The following is a 19,134-nucleotide window of genomic DNA, read 5'->3' as shown; positions in this document are numbered from 1 at the left end:
GGCCAAGGCCAGGATGCAGAGAGTCGATCTGGGTCTCCATGTGGGCCCAAGCACTTGGGCCATCATCCGCTATTTTCCCAGGAGCATTAGTAGGGAGCTGGCACTTCAGTGTTCCAGGCGGCAGCTTATCCCACTTTGCCACAACCTGGCTCTAGACTGTTCTGCCTTTGTTAGCAGCAGACCCGTCCTGCTCACCCTGCACTTGGCACTGCCCTGCTTGCTTGACATCCATGACTCTCTTGGTCCTCATCACAACTCCATGAGGAAGGGACCACTGTTCTTGTGCCATCTGCAGGTGTGCTCCCTGGGTGGCAGACTGCACTTGACCTAAACACAGTTTCCCACAGGTGCCTGTGGCAAGCCAGACAGGAGTCCATTCCCCACTCGGCTCCTCCCAGAACTGCAAGATCACTGCTGATGGCAGGGATCGTGGGCAGCGGTGAAAATGAACTTGTAGGATTTGGATGAAACAACCCCTCCATCACGCCTTTAAGGCACCTTTGATGTCTGGCCTGAGGGCTGAGCTGCTGGGGCAGTAGATTTGCAAACTTGATCATTTGCAGAAGACTGGGAGATGCTGGTGGGTTGGTCCTGGGAACCAGCTCCGCTGGCTGTTGTGAGCAAACCCCCCACAGCTTGGATAGAGGAGGTGCATCCCTGGAGGAAGAGCAGCCGCCAAACCCAAACCCCAGTCCCCCTCCCCCAGGCCATATGAGAAGGTGTGACAGGGGTGTGGACACAGGAGAGCCAAGTGATCTTCTTGGACCAAAACCAGATTTGCACGTGGAGTGAGGTAGAAACACTGGCCTGGTAATGACAGGATGCCATCGGGTTGGCTTTGCCTCTGGGTGTGGGACAGGAACCTATGCTTTAAACAAATAGCACCGTCACTCACCAAGAATTAGCAACAACAATAGGCAGCTTCATAGAAACATAGAACTGGAGTGACAGGAGTGGCAGGTAGCCCACAACACGCAGCCTCAAGCCTGGCCGAGACGTGAGCTTGGATGGCACACCTTTGGTGCCAACCTGCCCATGACTGGCCAGCACACAGGGCCATCGGTGTCCCTTAGGTGATGCACCTTGGCCTGAGCTGGAAAGTTGTGATGTACAAGGCCCTGGCTGGGGTCCAACAGACATGTGTGCTTTATCTACAGACTAGTTAACTGAGGGGACAGGATTAAGCGTGAGGAATTAGATGACAGGATGAGAAAAACCGGCTACATTGCATAGGAAAGGTGGGAACACTCCCAGCCAAATGAGAGTTGTGCACAAGACAGGTGTGTGTGGGGTGGGGGATAGAGGGAGGTGTGCATTCCCAGGGAGCCTAGGCCAGGACACAACAGTGCAGTTGCTTGAAAGAGGCAGGAAAGACAAGAAAAACAAAAAATGCTAATAACATTTGCCATGTTATAATTTTGGTTCTATCCTTTAAGATCTTTTTTCCTAGGTATATGTATGTTCTATAATATAAATGCATTCATACTGGCTGTAATGTTCTGTGATTTTTAATTGCCTTTCACACTTAGCAATTAGTTACAAACACTTCCTGGCCAATAAGGAGGCTTTCTGTGCACTGTGTACCTACAATGATATAACTCATCCCTCATCATTGTTGCTTTAGATTGTTAACAGTCGTGGCCACTCTGGGGGATACTACAAAAAAGTTAGTGAGAAAATGGAATTAGAGGATAAATTTATTTTGGTACAAAAAAATTGAAATTATATATATGAAGAGTTTTCAAAAAAGTTCCTGGAAAATGCATGGTATAGAAAAACTGCAAGGATTTAGTTTTTAGGGGCACCAAAATAAAATTCTCTTTATTTTGTTTTCCAGGAGCTTTTTGAAGTTTCCTATATATGTAATACAGACTGTTAGTACATTCTTACTTTTATCTTTAGGATATGGTCTTTAAGAATTGCCAAGACAAATATTCAGCACAGTTTAAAGAGTTTTGATCCATATCACCAAATTGCCTTCCACTTAGGCTGTCCTTTCAGAAGGTCTCTTTAAGTACTTTTTTTTAAAAAAAGATTTATTTATTTTTATTGGAGAGACAGATCAGATTTATGGAGAAAAGGAGAGACAGAGAGATCTTCCATCTGCTGGTGTACTCCCCAAGTGGCCGCAACTGAGATGATCCAAGGCCAGGATCCAAGAGCTTCTTCCATACCTTCCCACATGGGTGTAGGATCCCAAGGCTTTGGGCTATATCTACTGCTTTTCCAGGCCACAGGCAGAGAGCTGAATGGAAGTAGAGCAGCCAAGACACAAACTGGCACCCATGTGGGATCCTGTATTTTCAGGGTGAGGATTTAACCATTGAGCCATTTTGCCAGGCCCTCATTAAGTAATTCTTAAAAACTATTTTAGCTTGGGCCTGGTGCAGTAGCCTTGTGGCCAAGTCCTTGCCTTCCATGTGCTGGGATCCTATATGGGCACCAGTTCATATCCCAGATGCTCTACTTCCCTTCCAGCTCCCTGCTTGTGGCCTGGGAAAGCAGTCAAGGATGACTCAAAGCTTTGGGACCCTGTACCCGCGTGGGAGACCTGGAAGAGGTTCCAGCTCCTGGCTTCGGATTGGCGCAGCACTGGCCGTTGTGGCCACTTGGGGAGTGAACCATCAGACAGAAGATCTTCCTCTCTGTCTCTCCTGCTCTCTATATCAGACTTTGCGATAAAAATAAATAAATCTTAAAAATAAATTAAGGAGTGAACCAGCAGATGGAAGATCTCTCTCTCTCTTCTTTCTCCCTCTCCCTGTCTTGCCTCTCTTTATAATAGTCTTTCAAAATAAATAAATGAGGGCCTGGCGGCATGGCCTAGTGGCTAAGGTTCTCGTCTTGAATGTGCCAGGATCCCATATGGTCGCTGGTTCTAATCCCGGCAGCTCCACTTCCTCTCTATCTCTCCTCCTCTCTGTATATCTGACTTTGTAATAAAAATAAAATAAAATCAAAATAAATAAATGAAAAAAAATTTTAAAGTATTTTGTTGTGGTTTGCTTACTTTTCCTTTTCCTTTTCATAATTTTATGACTTTCACTCTTTTACAGGCCAATCACTGGGAATTCGTTTTGAATGAACTGTCCCATAATGTGTTTTATCTAGTTTTCTATTTTTCCATATCATTTGTGTAGTTTGTAAAAATTACGTAGTATGATGAATTCTGTGCCGTTCACTCGTATGAAATATATATTTGGGCTAGTCACTCTTTGTCTTTTATATATTCACATCACAGATATCTTAACCTGATTGTCATTTACGTGGTTTTCATTTTTAGAAGGTTCTTAAGTCTAGAAAGCCCATGTAATCAAGGCTGTGTGTATCAGCTTTCCCAACCCTGGTAGGTGGAGCTGACCGGAGAGGCGGGAATGGGGCAGGGCTGGAGAGGCAGCAACTGGGTGGTGACCTGGCAGCAGAGGAGCCCAGGTGGACTTTCTGGGGCTGACCTGGAAGGGGTGTGGGCAGGAGGAGGGCAAGCAGGGATAAGAGGAGTGGAGGGGTGGGGCACTGAGGTTGGGATCTTTCCCTTTGCGATCGTTGCTGGAGGCTCCTGGTGGAATACCTCCCATGTATTTGGATCTCTAGGACTAGGCCGGTGTCTGTGTTTGTGTTGGGCTCACAAAGGTGTTTTCTGCTCAGGAAGTAGACATTCATATAAATCATAGCTTAATGCTGTCATTGGCTTTTTTGCATTCAGGTTTCAGTGTGCATGGAGCAGGTGATATTTCAGTGAATTGTGAGCCTGGAGGAGTTAACTTCTTGCCCTGAGGTCACTGATGGTTGTAATGGCTTGGCTTGTGCCTTGGGCTTGCAGTGCATCTGCACCTAGCATCTGTAAGCCGTGCTGCCAGCCTCCTGGTCTGTTCTTCAGGACCTTTGGCTCCCATACCAGTGCATCTGTGATCACCATTGTCTTCACATCAACTTTTTCTTTTCTTCTCTGCTCTTTTCTTTTAAGTAGGAAAACACTTTAATCAAATGTGTAGCTTCTAGGCACCAGAACACAGGCTCTCCAATGCCCTTAATCTTCCCCTCAGCTCTTCTGCTGAAGAATCTGGCCTTCACAATGACAGGCTGCTTTGGGAGCTTTACTTTTCCTAGAACTTTGTAGCAGCGCAACCGCACCAAATCAGTGATGGGGACAGCTCCAGGCTTGTTCTTGGCAACATTCACCCGTGTCTGCTCACTGACCAACACCCACAGCTTACAAGGGTTGACAGTTGGGCAGAATCTCTGGTTCCTCTTCAAGAGGGAATGCCCCCTACCAGCTTTCCCAAAGTAAACTGGTGATGTTTGTTGAGGTTTATCCAATGGGGATGCATGCCACCAGCATTCCCCCAGCTTCTCAGGCGCTTTGGATGCCTGCTGACGTGGCTGTAGCTGTGGCTCATGTGGCCATGGCTCATGCATGGAGCTGCACACTTTCTGGGTCTTGATGGCGTGTCAGCTGCTGTGACAAAAGAGCCACATAGATTTACTACGTGCTGGGAAAAGGTGGGCTTCACCATACTTTTTGCTCAGAACAGTTCTTTTTTTCTTTTTACCCCTTCACTTTTTAGAAAGGGCTTCAAAGTCATTTTACCAAGCCCTGCCACTGTAGACTGTGTAGTGGGGGCTGGGACTATGGGACCCAGGTGGGCTTTTTGTGCCTAGGAGCATCAGATGAACCAGGAACTGGACTGGGTGGGGCTGGACCTCCTTCCTCACTGTCACTGGCCTTCCCTTGGGATAGTCCCAGCATCTGGCCCCAGGACAGACCTATGGACCTTCAAATCCCCGGGTTGGGGTTCTCCCGCCTCCAGCCAGTGTCCCTCCAAGCCTGGTCTCTTGTGTGAGGTTTTGCTGTGGGTTATTGCCAGAGATCTTCATCTGGGCTCCTCTGAGTTCTTACCAGAAAGAATTCTTCATGGTTGCTGGTACTTGAATCACTTTCCCCTGGTTTCCTTGCTGGTTCCCTTGACTGGATGCATGTTCCCCCTATTTCAAACTTGTTCCTTCTTCTTTTTTTTTAAGTGACTTTTGAAGGAGCATTTTAATAACACCTAGGAGCGTGAAGTCCCCAAATTTTTAGCATACATGTTGGTCAATTTCCCCATAAATATTCACTGTGAAACTTTTTTTTTTTGGAGTGGGAGGTTGAATCATGCAAGTTTCTGCACACTAAATTTATTTTTCTAGAACTGTCTTTGAACTGTTTGTAAAGGGGCATGGAGAACTGAGGGGACAGGAATGGCATGTTATGTTCTGGTCCTCCCCCTTACAAGTCATGGGACTTTGTGTGCCTCAGTTGTAACAGCTGTGAAATGGGAGTAGATGATAGATCCTTCTTTACAGGCTTGTCATTGCAATTACACAGGGCAGTGCAGGTTAAGTGTGTAAAAAATGTTAATTGTTGTTTTCGTTGTTGTTAGTCACCTGGAGGAGGGAGCCTCTGAGAATGCATCAGAATCACCTGGAGCCTTGCACAGAGCACACACATGCCCAGCCCTGCCAGAGCCACTGAGTCAGGAGCTGGCTTTCAAACGCCTTCCCAGGTCATTGTGTTGCCTGTTCATTCTTTAGAACACTAGGCTGAAGGAGGCCCTGACCGGAAGCAGCAAGGCCAGCGGGAGGTGTGGCTGGAGAGGCTCGCACTAGGCAGGGCTAGAGAGGATGCCAAGCTGGGCAGACAGAGGTGGCCAAGAGGCAGTGACCATGGCAAGGGAGAGGCATGGGTGATCACAGGGCGTGAGCTGGTGGAGGATGAGCCAGATTGGGGTACAGGAAGAGGAGTGGTGGGTTGGAGTGGGGACAGTGCAGTCATTCTCCTGGGCTCCTGGGGGAGATAATGGGTTAGTATTTGGATCTCTAAGTCTGGTCAGATGCTGTGGTTCTGGGAGGTATCATATGGTATGGTAGATACAGCCAAAATCATAGGCCTGGTCATAGAATCCATGTGAAGAGAGGACAGAGCCAGATTTATAGGCTGTCACCCTGCCCCTCATGGCTATCCATTTCTCTTTCTAGCCTCCTGAGACATGGAGAAGAGTTAACGCCCTGGAGTGGGACACTGAACTCCTCTCTAGAGCAGATGATCTTGCAAGGATGATCCACATCCTCCCTGTGAATGCATGGCCAAAGTAGGGCCTGAGGAGACCTCAGGCACATGGGGCAAACCCAATTGGCCTCCTGGCCCTGTTGGTCACTGGTGGGTTCCTTGGGCATGTTCATGAGTGACTGCTCCCCAGGCAGAAAGTCTGCTGACCCCTGGAGACTGTCCAGGGAGAGGACTCTCACCTTGGTCTGTACTCCCTCAGGTTGGCAGCTCTAGGAATGGAGGAAGCAGAGGGGCCATGCAAGGGTCCAGGGGCAACCTGGTATTTAGCTGGGGGTTATGTTTGGCGTAGTGTTGAGTGGGCTTAAAGAACACAGCCTCTTCACATGCTTTGTCCTTTGTCTGACAGAGGGCAGTCCACTCTTGCAAGGCAGGACCTACTCCCGGTTTCCTTATGCCTGGCCCCTCAAGCCTCCCTGGCTACTCATTCCTCACTTTGCACATCTGTGACTCACCCTGGTGACCTAAGGGTTGCCATAGTAGGGAGGGGCCTGCAAGGACAGCCATGTGTTGCTGAGACAAGGCAGGTGGCATGAAGTGGGAGCAGTGGGATTGGAGTTCTGCAACCTGCCCAGAAGGCTTCTCTGTGACAGAGCACGCATCTGATCACATGAACCAACTAATGACAGCATGGTGACATTACTGCTGCTCTATGAAGAATTGTATTTACTGTATCTGAGAGGCAGAGCAAGAGACTGAGAGCTCCTGTATCCATTGGCTGACTCCCCAAATGCTCACAATGACCAGGACTCAATCTAGCTCTCCCACACTGGTGGCCAGGAACTTGGGGTAGGCGTCAGTGGGAAGCTGGAATGGGGGCTGAGCCAGAACTTGACCTGGGCACTCCAGCACAGGGTTTGGGCATTGGCAGTGGAGGTTTAACCAGTTTGTCAAACACCCACCCTGAAATGGTTTCGTCTGACAGGAGAATAACAATAAATGCAAAACAGTCAGCCCTCTGCACCTGCAGCTTTTGCAAGTTCAAGTTAACTTGATCAAGATTGGAAAAAAAAAATGGTGCTGAACACGTACAGACTTTTTTTTTCTCTGTCATTATTACCTAATATCATCTAGAATGAATTACAGAAAGATGTGTGTGGGTTGTACGCAAATATTACTCTATTCTGTACCAACTTGTGCAGGGCCCTTGAAGACATGGAGGGCTAGCTGTCTTAACCTACAATCACCACATCACATGTGTGAGAAGATTCCAGAGGGCTCAGAAAACCACTTGCGATAGGTTCCCTGGTCTTGGCACAGAGGAATCTGTGACAGGGCTGCAGCCAAGAAACTGCCTGCCAAATTCCCATCTCAGCAGGAATGCAGCAGTGTGAAGGTAGAGAAAAGCCTGCTCAGTATAGGCATTCCAACTGGTGGGCATCAAAGCCTAATGGAGAAATCACCAATGATATTCATAGAAAAGAAGGTAAGGGCTGGTGTAGTGGCACAGTGAGTTACACTACTGTCGGTGATACCTGCCTCCCATTTGAATGCCAGTTCAAGTCCTGGATTCGTCACGTCCATCAGCTCACTGGTAATAACCTGGGAAGGCAGTGGAAGATGGCCCAAGTACATGGGTTCCTGCTACCCACATGGAGAGACTGGGATGGTGTTCTAGGTTCCAGGCCTCAGTCTGGCCCAGCCCAGGTCATTCCAGTCATTTGAGTAATGACCCAGTAGATGGATGATCTCTTTCTCCTCTTCCTCTGACTCTCTCCCTGTCACTCTACCAGTCAAATAAATTTTTTAAAATCTTAAAAAAGATAAAGAGGGCCCAAGATGATGGGAGGACAGACTGGACTAGTCTGCTGTGCATACTGGCAAACCAGGGTAGGGGGCAGGCCTGGTGGGGGTTACTGTGGGTCGCTCTGACTGGGCTGCAGCTCCCACTGGTTTATGTGAGGGCCGAGTATGTGCTGGGCAGAACCAGGCTGGACTGCAACGCCCATTGGTTCCAATGGAAGTCGGGACTGAAAACAGAACCAGCCCAGCAATTACAACCACCAGCTGATCGGGGCAATGCACTGTGCTGGGCCCTGTGCTTGCTAGAACACACAAGAATCTGGTCTGGGAACACCTCAGACAGTTTCTTTGGGGATCTCCCCAATCGAACTGCCAGACTCAGAACCCTAACCATGAAAAGACAGAAGACAAAACAAGTCAATCAACCACCTCAGCCATATGTTGGCAATGAAAATACTGGACAAATGGAGACTCTATGATGGACTATGTTAATCAGTGGATTCTTCAACGACCACATCGTGCTTGGAGTGGCGAGACTGGTAGCAATTCATAACTGTTGAACTATCAAGGACACTTGAGCAAGTATCTCAGAGCATGCCCTACATCAGGGAGCTGGGGTGGGTGGGAGACTGGGTGCGGCTTCTCCCTTACAATACCCCTTTACCTCAGATACATGAAGGAGACAATGTGAAAATAATAGTCTTACCCACTTTCCTGTAGCCCTTGAACCTTTTGCCCTAATTAACTATGTAAAGATTGTAAAAAATATAATTTAAAAAAATGGAAAAAAGTCTTAAAAAAGATAAAGAGGGCCCAACATGATGGCTCAAAATGGCAAAATCCTCACCCTGAAAGTACAAGGATCCTGTATGTGCACTGGTTTGTATCCCAACTGCTCTACTTCCCATCCAGCTCCCTGCTGTGGCCTGGGAAAGCAGTAGAGGATGGTCCAAAGCCTTGGGACCCTTCACCCATGAAGGAAACCCAAAAGAAATTCCTGGATCCTGCTTTGAGTCAGTTCAGTTCTGGTCCTTGTGACCACTTGGGGTGTGAACCAGTGGATGGAAGATCTTTGTCTCTCCTCTCTGTAAATCTGATCTCCCTTTCCAATAAAAATAAACGAATATTTTTTCAAATTTATTTATTATTTTTTTATTGGAAAGACAGATATACAGAGAGGAGGAGAGACAGAGAGGAAGATCTTCCGTTTGATGGTTCATTCTCCAAGCAGCTGCAACTGGCTGCAACAGCTGGAGCTGAGCCAATCCAAAGCCAGGATCCTCTTCCAGGTTTCCAATGCGTGTGCAGGGTCCCAAAGCTTTGGGCCGTCCTCGACTGCTTTCCCAGGCCACAAGCAGGGAGCTGGATGGGAAGTGGAGCTGCCGGGATTAGAACCGGCGCCCATATGGGATCCCGGTGCGTTCAAAGCTCTTACTTTTGCCACTAGGCCACCTTACCGGGTCCAAAGATAAACAAATCTTAAAAAATGAAAAAGGGAGGAGGCAGGCAGCATCCTAGTAGGCAGCCAAGTCTCTTGATTCTCTTGTTTGCAGGATGTATTCCTTGTGGTAGATACAGAGATGCAGGGTGTCCAGAATGGGGGTGACTGTAAAGGAATCCTATGCAGTGCCAATGTTTGCTCCCTTCCTAGTCTCCTTGGAGCAAGAGGAGGTAGAAGCCACAGGTGTCCTCTGCTGAGGGGACAGAAATCACGTAGTGTGAAATGGGAATTGGACGATTGCCACAGCGGGAGCACAGCTTGTGGGATCCTGCATCCCACATCCAGGTACCTGGCTCTGCTGCTGACAGTGTCTACTGATGCTCACCCTGCGAGGCAGCAGTGGATGGCTCAAGTACCCAGGTCCCTGCCGGCGACATAGGTGATGTGCAGGGAGTTCCTGGCTTCAGCCTGGCCCAGTTCCACCCGCTGTGGGTGCTTGAGAAGTGAATCACAGTGGGTGAGATCTCTCTTGCTCTCACTCCTTCTCTGTCTCTGAAATCAAAGAAATATATATGTTTAAAAAGAGGGACTCTGTATATCTGCCTTTCCAACTAAAAAAAAAAATCTTAGAAAAATGAATGTTAGTGAAGTTCCCCTCCAATCTCTTTCCTAGAGCAAGACCCCAGTTGTCACATTACCCCAAAGGTTGTTATCCAAGGGTTCAGCACCCTGGACCCAGTCCTTTCGGGCAGAAGGGGCGTATCTAGGCACCACCCCACGTGCTACTGCAGATTTAAACATAGACCACAAGCCAGAATCTCTGCTACTCAGCAGGTGGTCACTTTTTTTCAGCAAATACTACAGGTAGCCCAGCCTTGGGAGGGACAGTTAATAACTTTAGGGTGACAGAGTCAAGAGTCAAAATAAGCTTGTGAGAGTGGAAAAAGATGGGCCATCCGAGTGGGTCCCGGGCAGCCTGAGGACCTGAAGGCCTGTAGGGGCTGGTTTCGCACAGGCTTCACATGGACCTGCAGTGGCAGGTTCAGTTGAGCCCGGTCGCTGGTGGAGCAAGGCTCTAGGACAGGAAAGGGCCACAGCCTGTCCACTCCCTGCCCTTCAGGCCACGCAGATGCCTGTGTAGGGTGCAGGTTCCAGGACACTGACTTGAGTTGCAAAAGCCCAGGCAGGTAGGTGGCCAGGAGGGAGGAGATGACTGGGGATGTCAGCCTGGAGGTGGGGACCTGAGGAAGCCCAGGGGTTTAGGGAGGGGACACAGTCCTGTGTGTTGGGTGGACCATGTTTGAGGACAGCAGGCCTGGTTCTGCCTGAGCCAAGGGCTCTGGATGATGGCAGCCACCCTGTCTGTGGGAGGGTGTGCCATCCCTGGAATGGCTTTGCTGGAAGGACGCTGCCAAGGGGTTTTAGAGCCTGTAGAGAAAGGTGGCCAGAGTGCCCTCTTGAAATGCTATTGACTACTGTGGGTGAAGAGAGGTGAGCAGCTGGCTCAGGCAGTTTGTAGTAGCAGTCACGAGGACAAACCAGGGCACCAGGGCTCTTGTCCTGTGGCTGACACTTTGGCCAATTCTTTGCAAGTTTTTTTTTTTTTTAATTCTGTGCCTCTATGCTCTCTCATTAAGCAGGAGGATGGGGCATATCTGTGGGGATTTGGCAGCAACAGGGTGGGAGGTTAAAGGAATTAGGGCGCTTAGGACCAGCCCTGCCCAGGGCAAGGCTGGGAGGTGCTGGATGGGTGCTGGATAGCTGTTGTGATTGTCCTGGTTGCCAGCAGCACCACTGAGCTGCCACCCAGTGTGCAGTGCTCTCTAGGTACTGGGGGAGCAGAGGTGAGCAGATGGGAGGGGGATCCTGTCCTCAAGCCCTCACAACCTAGGGTAGGTGGTCCAGAAGTGACATGTGGGAGCTGTGCAGGGCGCTGTGCTGGCACCTGGGTGGGGTCGCCCAGAGATTTCCGGAGGTGGTGGGCAGGAGCCTTGGAAAGCAGCTCCTGAAACCGTGATGCGGCTTCTAGGCATTTGGGGTGCTTTGTTGGGCCTGTGCTGTCCAGGTTGTCTGCTCTAAGGGTGGCTGCACGAGCACCCCACTCCATGTCCTGAGGACCCACTGGGACTGGCCTGGCCAGTCGGGCAGGTCTGAGACGGCAGGCCTAATCCTGGGGATTCCTGCCACAGCTGTCCCCCTCCCGCTCTCACAGCCCCCTCTTCCTTACACTTAAACCAAGAGCCAAGATTGCCTGTGTCCAAATCAGGAGCAGTGGCTCCACCCCACCCTGGGTGTGGCAGAAGCTGGCTCAGCCAAGAGCCCTGCTCTCCAGGAAGAGATGGAGCCTGGAGACCCACTTCCAGCCAGCACCTTCCCTGGGCCCCCCGCGGATCCCAGGGGACCTCCTGCAGGGGGAGCTACCTGCTGCCTCCTGGAGAAAACCCCTGCCCCTCAGCAGACATTTTAGAGGGCAGTCATGGTTTAGGAAAAAGAGGCTTAGGATGCGTGATGGCCTTTGCCACCAATCTCACCTGTTATGCCCTAAATTGACATCAGGCAGAAGGGGACTGTTCTGGCTGCGGGAAGACCCCTCGCAGTAGACCCCTCCTCCCTGCAAGCACCTGGAAGAGCCATTGTAGTGTGTGAATTTGGGCCTGGGAGTGAGTGCTGCTGGGACATGCTTTGGCATTGGTTTTGGTTTGTTTTCTTGTTGTGGTAAAATACACACAAGGTAAGATTCACCATTGTAGCCATTGTTGAGTGTCCATCTCAGAAGGACTAAATATTTTCTATATAATATTTGCAGCCATCTCTGCTGTCCCATCTCCAAAACCTTCTCCTCAGCCCAAACTGAAAGTCGGCACTTGTTAACCTCTGACTCCTCACTCCTTCCCTGCAACTCTGGCAGCCACCATTCTTCTCCCTTCCTTCCTCCCTCTCTCTCTTTTTTCTCTTTCTTTCTTTCTTTCTTTCTTTCTTTCTTTCTTTCTTTCTTTCTTTCTTTCTTTCTTTCTTTCTTTCTTTCTTTCTTTCTTTCTTTCTCTCTCTCTCTCTCTCTCTCTCTCTCTCTTCCTTCCTTCCTTCCTTCCCTTCCTTCCTTCCTTCCTTCCTTCCTTCCCTTCCTTCCTTCCCTTCCTTCCTCTCTTCCTTCCTTTCTTTCCTTCTTCCTTCCTTTTAGGATGCACATTTGGGTGCTGCTGCCTTAACCTGCCCAGACTGTTGTCAGTTCCTTTACCGGTGAGTGATGGCAGGTTCCATGAATCACCACCCCAACTCTTGAGCTAACCAGTGGGACTTGTATTTCCACAGGGTTGGCCCATTTATCCCCTGCAGAATCTACCCGCAGACCTTGTTCCCTTGAGTGCTGGCTTCTTTCCTTTCTTCTTTCCTTCCTCTCTCTCTCTCTCTCTTTCTTTTTTTAAAGATTTATTTATTTTTATTACAAAGTCAGATATACAGAGAGGAGGAGAGACAGGGAGGAAGATCTTACGTCTGATAATTGACTCCCCAAGTGAGCGCAACGGCTGGTGCTGTGCCGATTGGTCTCCCACGCGGGTGCAGGGTCCCAAAGCATTGGGCCGTCCTCAGCTGCTTTCCCAGGCCACAAGCAGGGAGCTGGATGGGAAGTGGAGCCGCTGGGATTAGAACCAGTGCCCATATGGGATCCCAAGGCATTCAAGGTGAGGACTTTAGCCACTAGGCCACGCAGCTGGGCTCGTTCTTTCTTTCTTTCTTTCTTTCTTTCTTTCTTTCTTTCTTTCTTTCTTTCTTTCTTTCTTTCTTTCTTTCTTTCTTTCCTTCCTTCCTTCCTTCCTTCCTTCCTTCCTTCCTTCCTTCCTTCCTTCCTTCCTTCCTTCCTTCCTTCTTTCTCTCTGTCTCTCAGCCTCATGACTCCAACTTTGCTAGGTCACAGCATGCACGGGAATAGGCCAATACTGCTGCAATATGTGGCTGTCCCATGACATATTCCCCTGCTCTTGGGCATCAGGAGTCAGCCACACCTTTTGCAAGGGACAGAGACAAATCTTCCCCTTGCTGGTTTACTCCCCAAATGCCTGCAACAGCCAAGTCTAGGTCAGGCTGAAACCAGGAGCCAGGAATTCTGCTCAGGTCTCCCATGTGGGTGGCAGGGGCCCAAACACTAGGATTGTCATGGGTAAGGGGCTGGGTTGGAAGCAGAGCCCGGACTCGGACACAGAGACTCTGTGTATCTCAAGCAGCAACTTCACTGCTGCCGCAAACACCTTCCGGAGCCTCCCTGCTTGTGCACCTGGTGTTGCTGGAACAGGGAGCCTCTTCTTCTGGGGACTTCTTATTCAAGCCGTGCTTCCTGCCTCACTTCCCTTCTCTTCCTCTGTACCTTTGCTCATGATGTCCTTTCTCCTCCTGGGAACTTTATCCCTCCTTTTCCTTTCTTTCTAACCCAAGGCCACTCTCAAAGTCCAGAGGAAGTCACCTGTTCTCCTCAGAGCAGGGACTGTTGTCGCCTCCTCCCAACCTAGCTCCAGCTTTGTGTGGCTACACCAGTGGACTCCTCGCTCCAGTGGGTCTGACCACTATGTGACTTCCCAATGCTCTCCCACACCTGGTTCGCAGTGAGAGGCACACACTGCTGAGGCTCCATGTTGTACACTAGTCAGAGAGAGAGAGAGAGAGAGAGAGAGAGAGAGAGAGAGAGAGAGAGAACAAGCTTCCATTTATTGGCTCACTCTCCGAGTGTCCACAACAAGTAGGACTAGGCCAATCAAGACCAGGAACTAGGAACTCAGTCCTCATCTCCCATGTACATGACAGGAGCCCAACAACTTGAACCAACAGCCCTGCCTCCCAGGAAGCTGGAGGCAAGAGATGGAGATGGGGCTCTGTTACTCTGATGTGGAGTGTGTGTGTCTTAACTGCTAGGCCAAACATCTGCCCCCAGCTGGATTCTGATCCTTGAGAAAGCAAAGAAAACCAAAGGCTTGACTCAGCCAGGTAGCAAGAGATCATACCCTATCACATGTGGGCTATAGTCATGGGGCCATGAAAAGTGATTCAGCAAGGTGGGCAATAAAGCAAGAAGGAGGCCTTGCATGGACCAGTGGTGACAAGTGCTGGGAACTGAGAAATGCAGTTCACTCTGCTCCCTAGCAAGAGAGGAGAGGAGAGGGAGGGAAAGAAAGATGGCAGACAGGGAGAGGCGGGAGAGAAGAAAGAAGAAAGCCAGATCAAGCCGAACCTGAATCTCCTTTCCATTTCTTTTGTGTAACTCTAGACGAGTCATTTCTCTTGAAGTCCCAGTTTCTGCCTATGTGGATGAAGGATCAGAGTGAAATATGTGGTATTCCTCCCATTGCTGTTGCCAAGTGGCAGACACTCAGCAAAGAATGGGTTACAATTCCTATGCATCAGGTTTTGCATACTCTGTTCGGGTTGAGCTAATTTAAATAAAAAAGAACATTTCTTAGAAGGGGTTGAATCGCAAGACCTCAGGAAGGCCAGGAAGGGAGTTATGGATGAAGAGGTTGTTCCTAGCCCCATGGCTCCAGGCTCCTTCTGTGACCTCCAAGTTTAAGTCCTCATAGTATTGGCTGGCTTGGTTCCTGTACTGGCAGTGCCCCTAGGACCAGGTGGAACTGGGAGCAAGATAGCTACCCTTAGGAAAAGAGAAGGGCTGAAGCAGGTGTTTGGCACAATGGCTAAGACCTCTGCATCCCGTTTCAGACAGCTGGGGTTCAAGTCCCAGCTCTAGTCCCAATTCCAGCTTCCTGTTAATGTGCTCACTTGGAGGCGGTAGTGATGGCTGGAGTGATTGGGTCCCTGCCACCCTTGTGGGACGGATAGATTGAGCTCCTGGGCTCCTGACCCAGATCATACCCTTATGAGCAATTGGGGAGTGAATCAGTAAATGGCAATCCTACCTCTTAAATAAAAGAAGCACATATTTATAAAAAGACCCCCTCCCCCACAGTTGACCCCCACGCTGGTGCCCACACGGGCTGTGCAGGTGGTCCTTCACGTGCAGAGCTGTATAATTGCACCACCCCTCCCCTCCACCATTCTTCACATTCCTCACTGGTTTCAGTTTGACGTTGTCTCCCCAGCCCAGAGACCGGAGCCAGCGGAAAGGCAGCTCTGAGCAGCACATTCTGCCTCCTTCCATTTCTCCCCATATGCTGCAGACCTGGTGCCCACCTGCTCTCTGCAGACCTGGGTGTGTCCTCATTCCAGGGATTGCTGTGCTTGTGCAGCAGTTAAGCCATTGCCTGTGGTGCCAGCATACCGCATGAACACAGACAGATTCGAGCCCTGACTTTCCCTTCCATGCAGGTCCCTGCTAATGCACCTGGGAGGGAAGTGGGAATATGGCCCAAGTGCTTGGGCCCCTACCCTCATGAAGTTCCAGGCTCCTGGCTTTGAGCTGACATACCCATGGCCATTGTGGCCTTCTAGGAAGTGAACCAGAAGATAGACTATGTAACTGCTTTTCAAACAAATAAATCTTTTACAAGACCCTCACACCAATTATTCCATTCCATTTTTCTAAAACCAGTCTTTTATTTTGCTTTCTCTTGGCCAAATCCTACAGAAGATGTTTTCTCAGGGAGGTCACAGGATCCAGCAGAGCAAGGTTCTTTGCTGGGAATGATAAAAACTGAGGAGCCTTAGGGTTCGTGAGGCCCCCCACAGTACAGGGGAAAGGGCTTTGAGAGAGGCCCTGCCAGGCCAGCCCTTGCTGGTCCAGTATTCTGTCACAGCAAGAGTAGCTTCTCATGGTATCCTTAAAGGGCCTCCAAACTTCCTGAGGACTGGTGAGTCAACAGGTGTGTCTGTACCTTTGTCCTCTGGCTGCCCCACGATTCCTGCTGTCTCATGTCTTCATCTTCCCACCCAGATTCGTCTATTCCAGATAAACCACTTCCTGTCAGTCTTTCTCTACCTCCTTCTGTCCCTCCCCTTCACCTTTATTAAAGCCTGTCTCTCCTGTACCCGCTTCTCTTTTAGCTGGCTGTTGGTTACAAGCCCCTGATCAATGAATGCTCATGTAAGTGGTACATTTTTATTTTTAAGTAAAAAATAATACATTTATTTTATTTTTGATGATGTTTACATAGTTAAGAAGGATACTTGCCCATATGGATCACAGATTAGGGTGGAGAGGATCAAGGAATTGGGGAAAGTGGATGAGGCAACTGCCTGCAATCTCCTTTTTTCTTGTGGTTCCGGGGAAAAAGGGGAGAGAAAGGGAGAGGGCTGCTCCCAGAAGTCCAACTACATCAGTACCCAGGAATGAGGGGTGGCCACCGAATGTCATCCCAGAGTCCTCTCTGTGGAGCATATTCTGAGGATACTGCTTAAGTGGTTTTGATAGTTCTGAGATGCTGCTGATTTCATTGCTCCAAAGTTGAGGGAACTTTTCCAAGGTCCAATGGCTGACATAGCCCACCTCAGAGTCACCCCTCGTGCCCAAACACTAGCTGTCAAAGCTTCGGCAGGAGAGTTGTGCAAATGTTCTACCCTCCATTGTACTAGACATCCTCTGCATGCCTCAGTGAACTGGTTGTCATGTCCCCCATGTGCATCTGGGCATGCCATCTGCTGCACAGGCTTCAACAACCAAGGAATCCCAGTTCTGACACATGCACTCTACAGTCAGACCAAAGATCCTGTGATTTTCCCCATGGTTGGAGTTCTGAGTCCAGTGGTACAGTTGGGGAATTCCCAAAGAAACATCACCAGAGGTGACCCCAGACCTGACTGTTTTGTGTGTCAGCCAGTGTGGGGTCCAGCTAAGTCCATCACCAACATTAGACTACACACACACACTGGAGATTGCAGTTGCTGGATCAGTTCTGTCCCCAGCTCCATCTCATATACAAACCAACGGATGATGTGGTTCAACCCATCCCTCCTCACCACATACTCAGACCTCATGCACACTACTGGGAATTGCATCCTAGTCAGAGTGACATCCAATAATCCCCACCAGGCCCACCCCAGCCCTGGTTCCTGTGCATGGCGTTATGTGCAGCAAACTGATCCAGTGTGTCACACATCCCATTCAGCTTTTATACACACAAATGGGTGCTTCAGCCTAGCTCAGCCTGACCAACCCCACTACCCATCCCACATTCATGCCGGCAGGTGCTACTGCCTCTCTAGCCAGGCCCACTTCCAGCCCTGGTTCTCATGTTCACCTGTGGAAGCTGTAGCTCATCAGATGGGTACTCACATTATCTCTACTGGACCCACTCCCAACCCTGGATCTTGCAGTTTCCAGGTGGTTCTGCGATCTAGCTAGAGTACTTGCCCCAAACCAGTGGTAAATTTTTAAATCTCAGTGAACTTGTATTTTAATATGGGAAATCTAACCCCAGAGTGCCTATTTTGGAGGGTAATTCTAAAGATTAGTTCTTAGTTATGAGGCATCCTTGGCAGGGTAGATTTAATGTCAGAGGGAGAGGGTTATAAGGTGCATCGATGGATGCACGCATGGATGGGTGCATGAATAAATAGTGGGATTAATGGATAGGTGGATACATTTGTGCATGAATGGGTGGGTGGGTAAGTGCCTGGATGGTTGGGTGGATGAATGAGTGAATGATGGGTAAATGGATGGATAAATAGTGGATAGATGCATGGATGGATAGGTGCGTGAATAGATGAGTAGATATGTTTATGCATACATGGATGCAATGGATGGGTGGATGGGTGAGCGGATGGTGGATGGATGAGAGAGTATATGTGTGCATGAATGGTGGATGAATAGGAGATGAATGGGTGGATGGATTGACGGTGGATGGATAATGGGTAGTTGAATGGATAAGTGGATGTATGAGTGGGTAGGTGTGTGTTTGAGTGAGTGACTGAATGTATGCCTGGATGTATGGATGGATGTGTGACTGGGTGAATGGAAGCAGATGAGGGGGAAATTGGGAAGGAATGTCAGGGAGAACTTTCCAACCATAATCCCTTTGTCAAGCCTTGTTCTGGCTTGGGGAGTAGCAGGATTCACCAACTTGAGAATTTTCAGAAGCTGAGAGAAAAGTTTTCTGTAAAGAAATTATGAGAAACTGAAATGTGGCTTTGGGGTACTCACGTTTTTCTTGATTTCTCCTCTTTTCTGTCCTCCCTTTCTTCTACCTTCCCTGCCTCCTTCTTCTTTTCCTTTCCTCTCTCCTCCTCTCCCTTCCCTTCCTTTCCTCTCTTTTCCTTTACTTAAATATAATAATCTACAAACCACAAAACCCACCATTTAAAGTGTATACTTCAGTGACTTGTAGAATATGTACAAAGTTGGGCAACTTTCACCACTACCTTATTGCATCGTATTTTCTTCACCTCCAAAAGAAACCCCAGACCCTTTCAGAGTCACTCTCCAGTCCCTAGCAATGACTGATCAGCTTTCTGTACCTATTGTTTTGTTTAGATATTTTGTATAAAAAGAAGCATATACAATATGGTCCTCTATGTCTTCTTTCACTGAATCTAGCATTGCTGAGGTTTTCCATGCTGAATAATGTCCCATCGCTGAGATGTGCTCCATTTGATTACCCTGATAGGCCGTTGCCTCTTTTGGACTCTTATGAATAACATTGACATGAGCATTCATGCACAAATCTTTTTTTGTGGGCATAAGTTCTCCTGGGTATATACCTGGTAGTGGAATTGCTAGGTCATCTGAAAAGTCGTGTTTAATTTTTGAGGAACTAGCGCATGTAGGGATGTTTAGTATCTTTTTTTCCTAACTATAAACATGTGTTAGTTGTAGAAAACTTATTTATAAATGAATTGAGAAGAAAAGATCAATTCTAATGATGTGTTCCATTAATGTTAATCTTTAATCTATTGATATGTTTCTTCTTTTGTC

Source organism: Ochotona princeps, chromosome 8, assembly GCF_030435755.1.
Source record: "Ochotona princeps isolate mOchPri1 chromosome 8, mOchPri1.hap1, whole genome shotgun sequence".
NCBI classification, from domain to species: domain Eukaryota; kingdom Metazoa; phylum Chordata; class Mammalia; order Lagomorpha; family Ochotonidae; genus Ochotona; species Ochotona princeps.
This window is presented reverse-complemented; position numbering follows the sequence as displayed.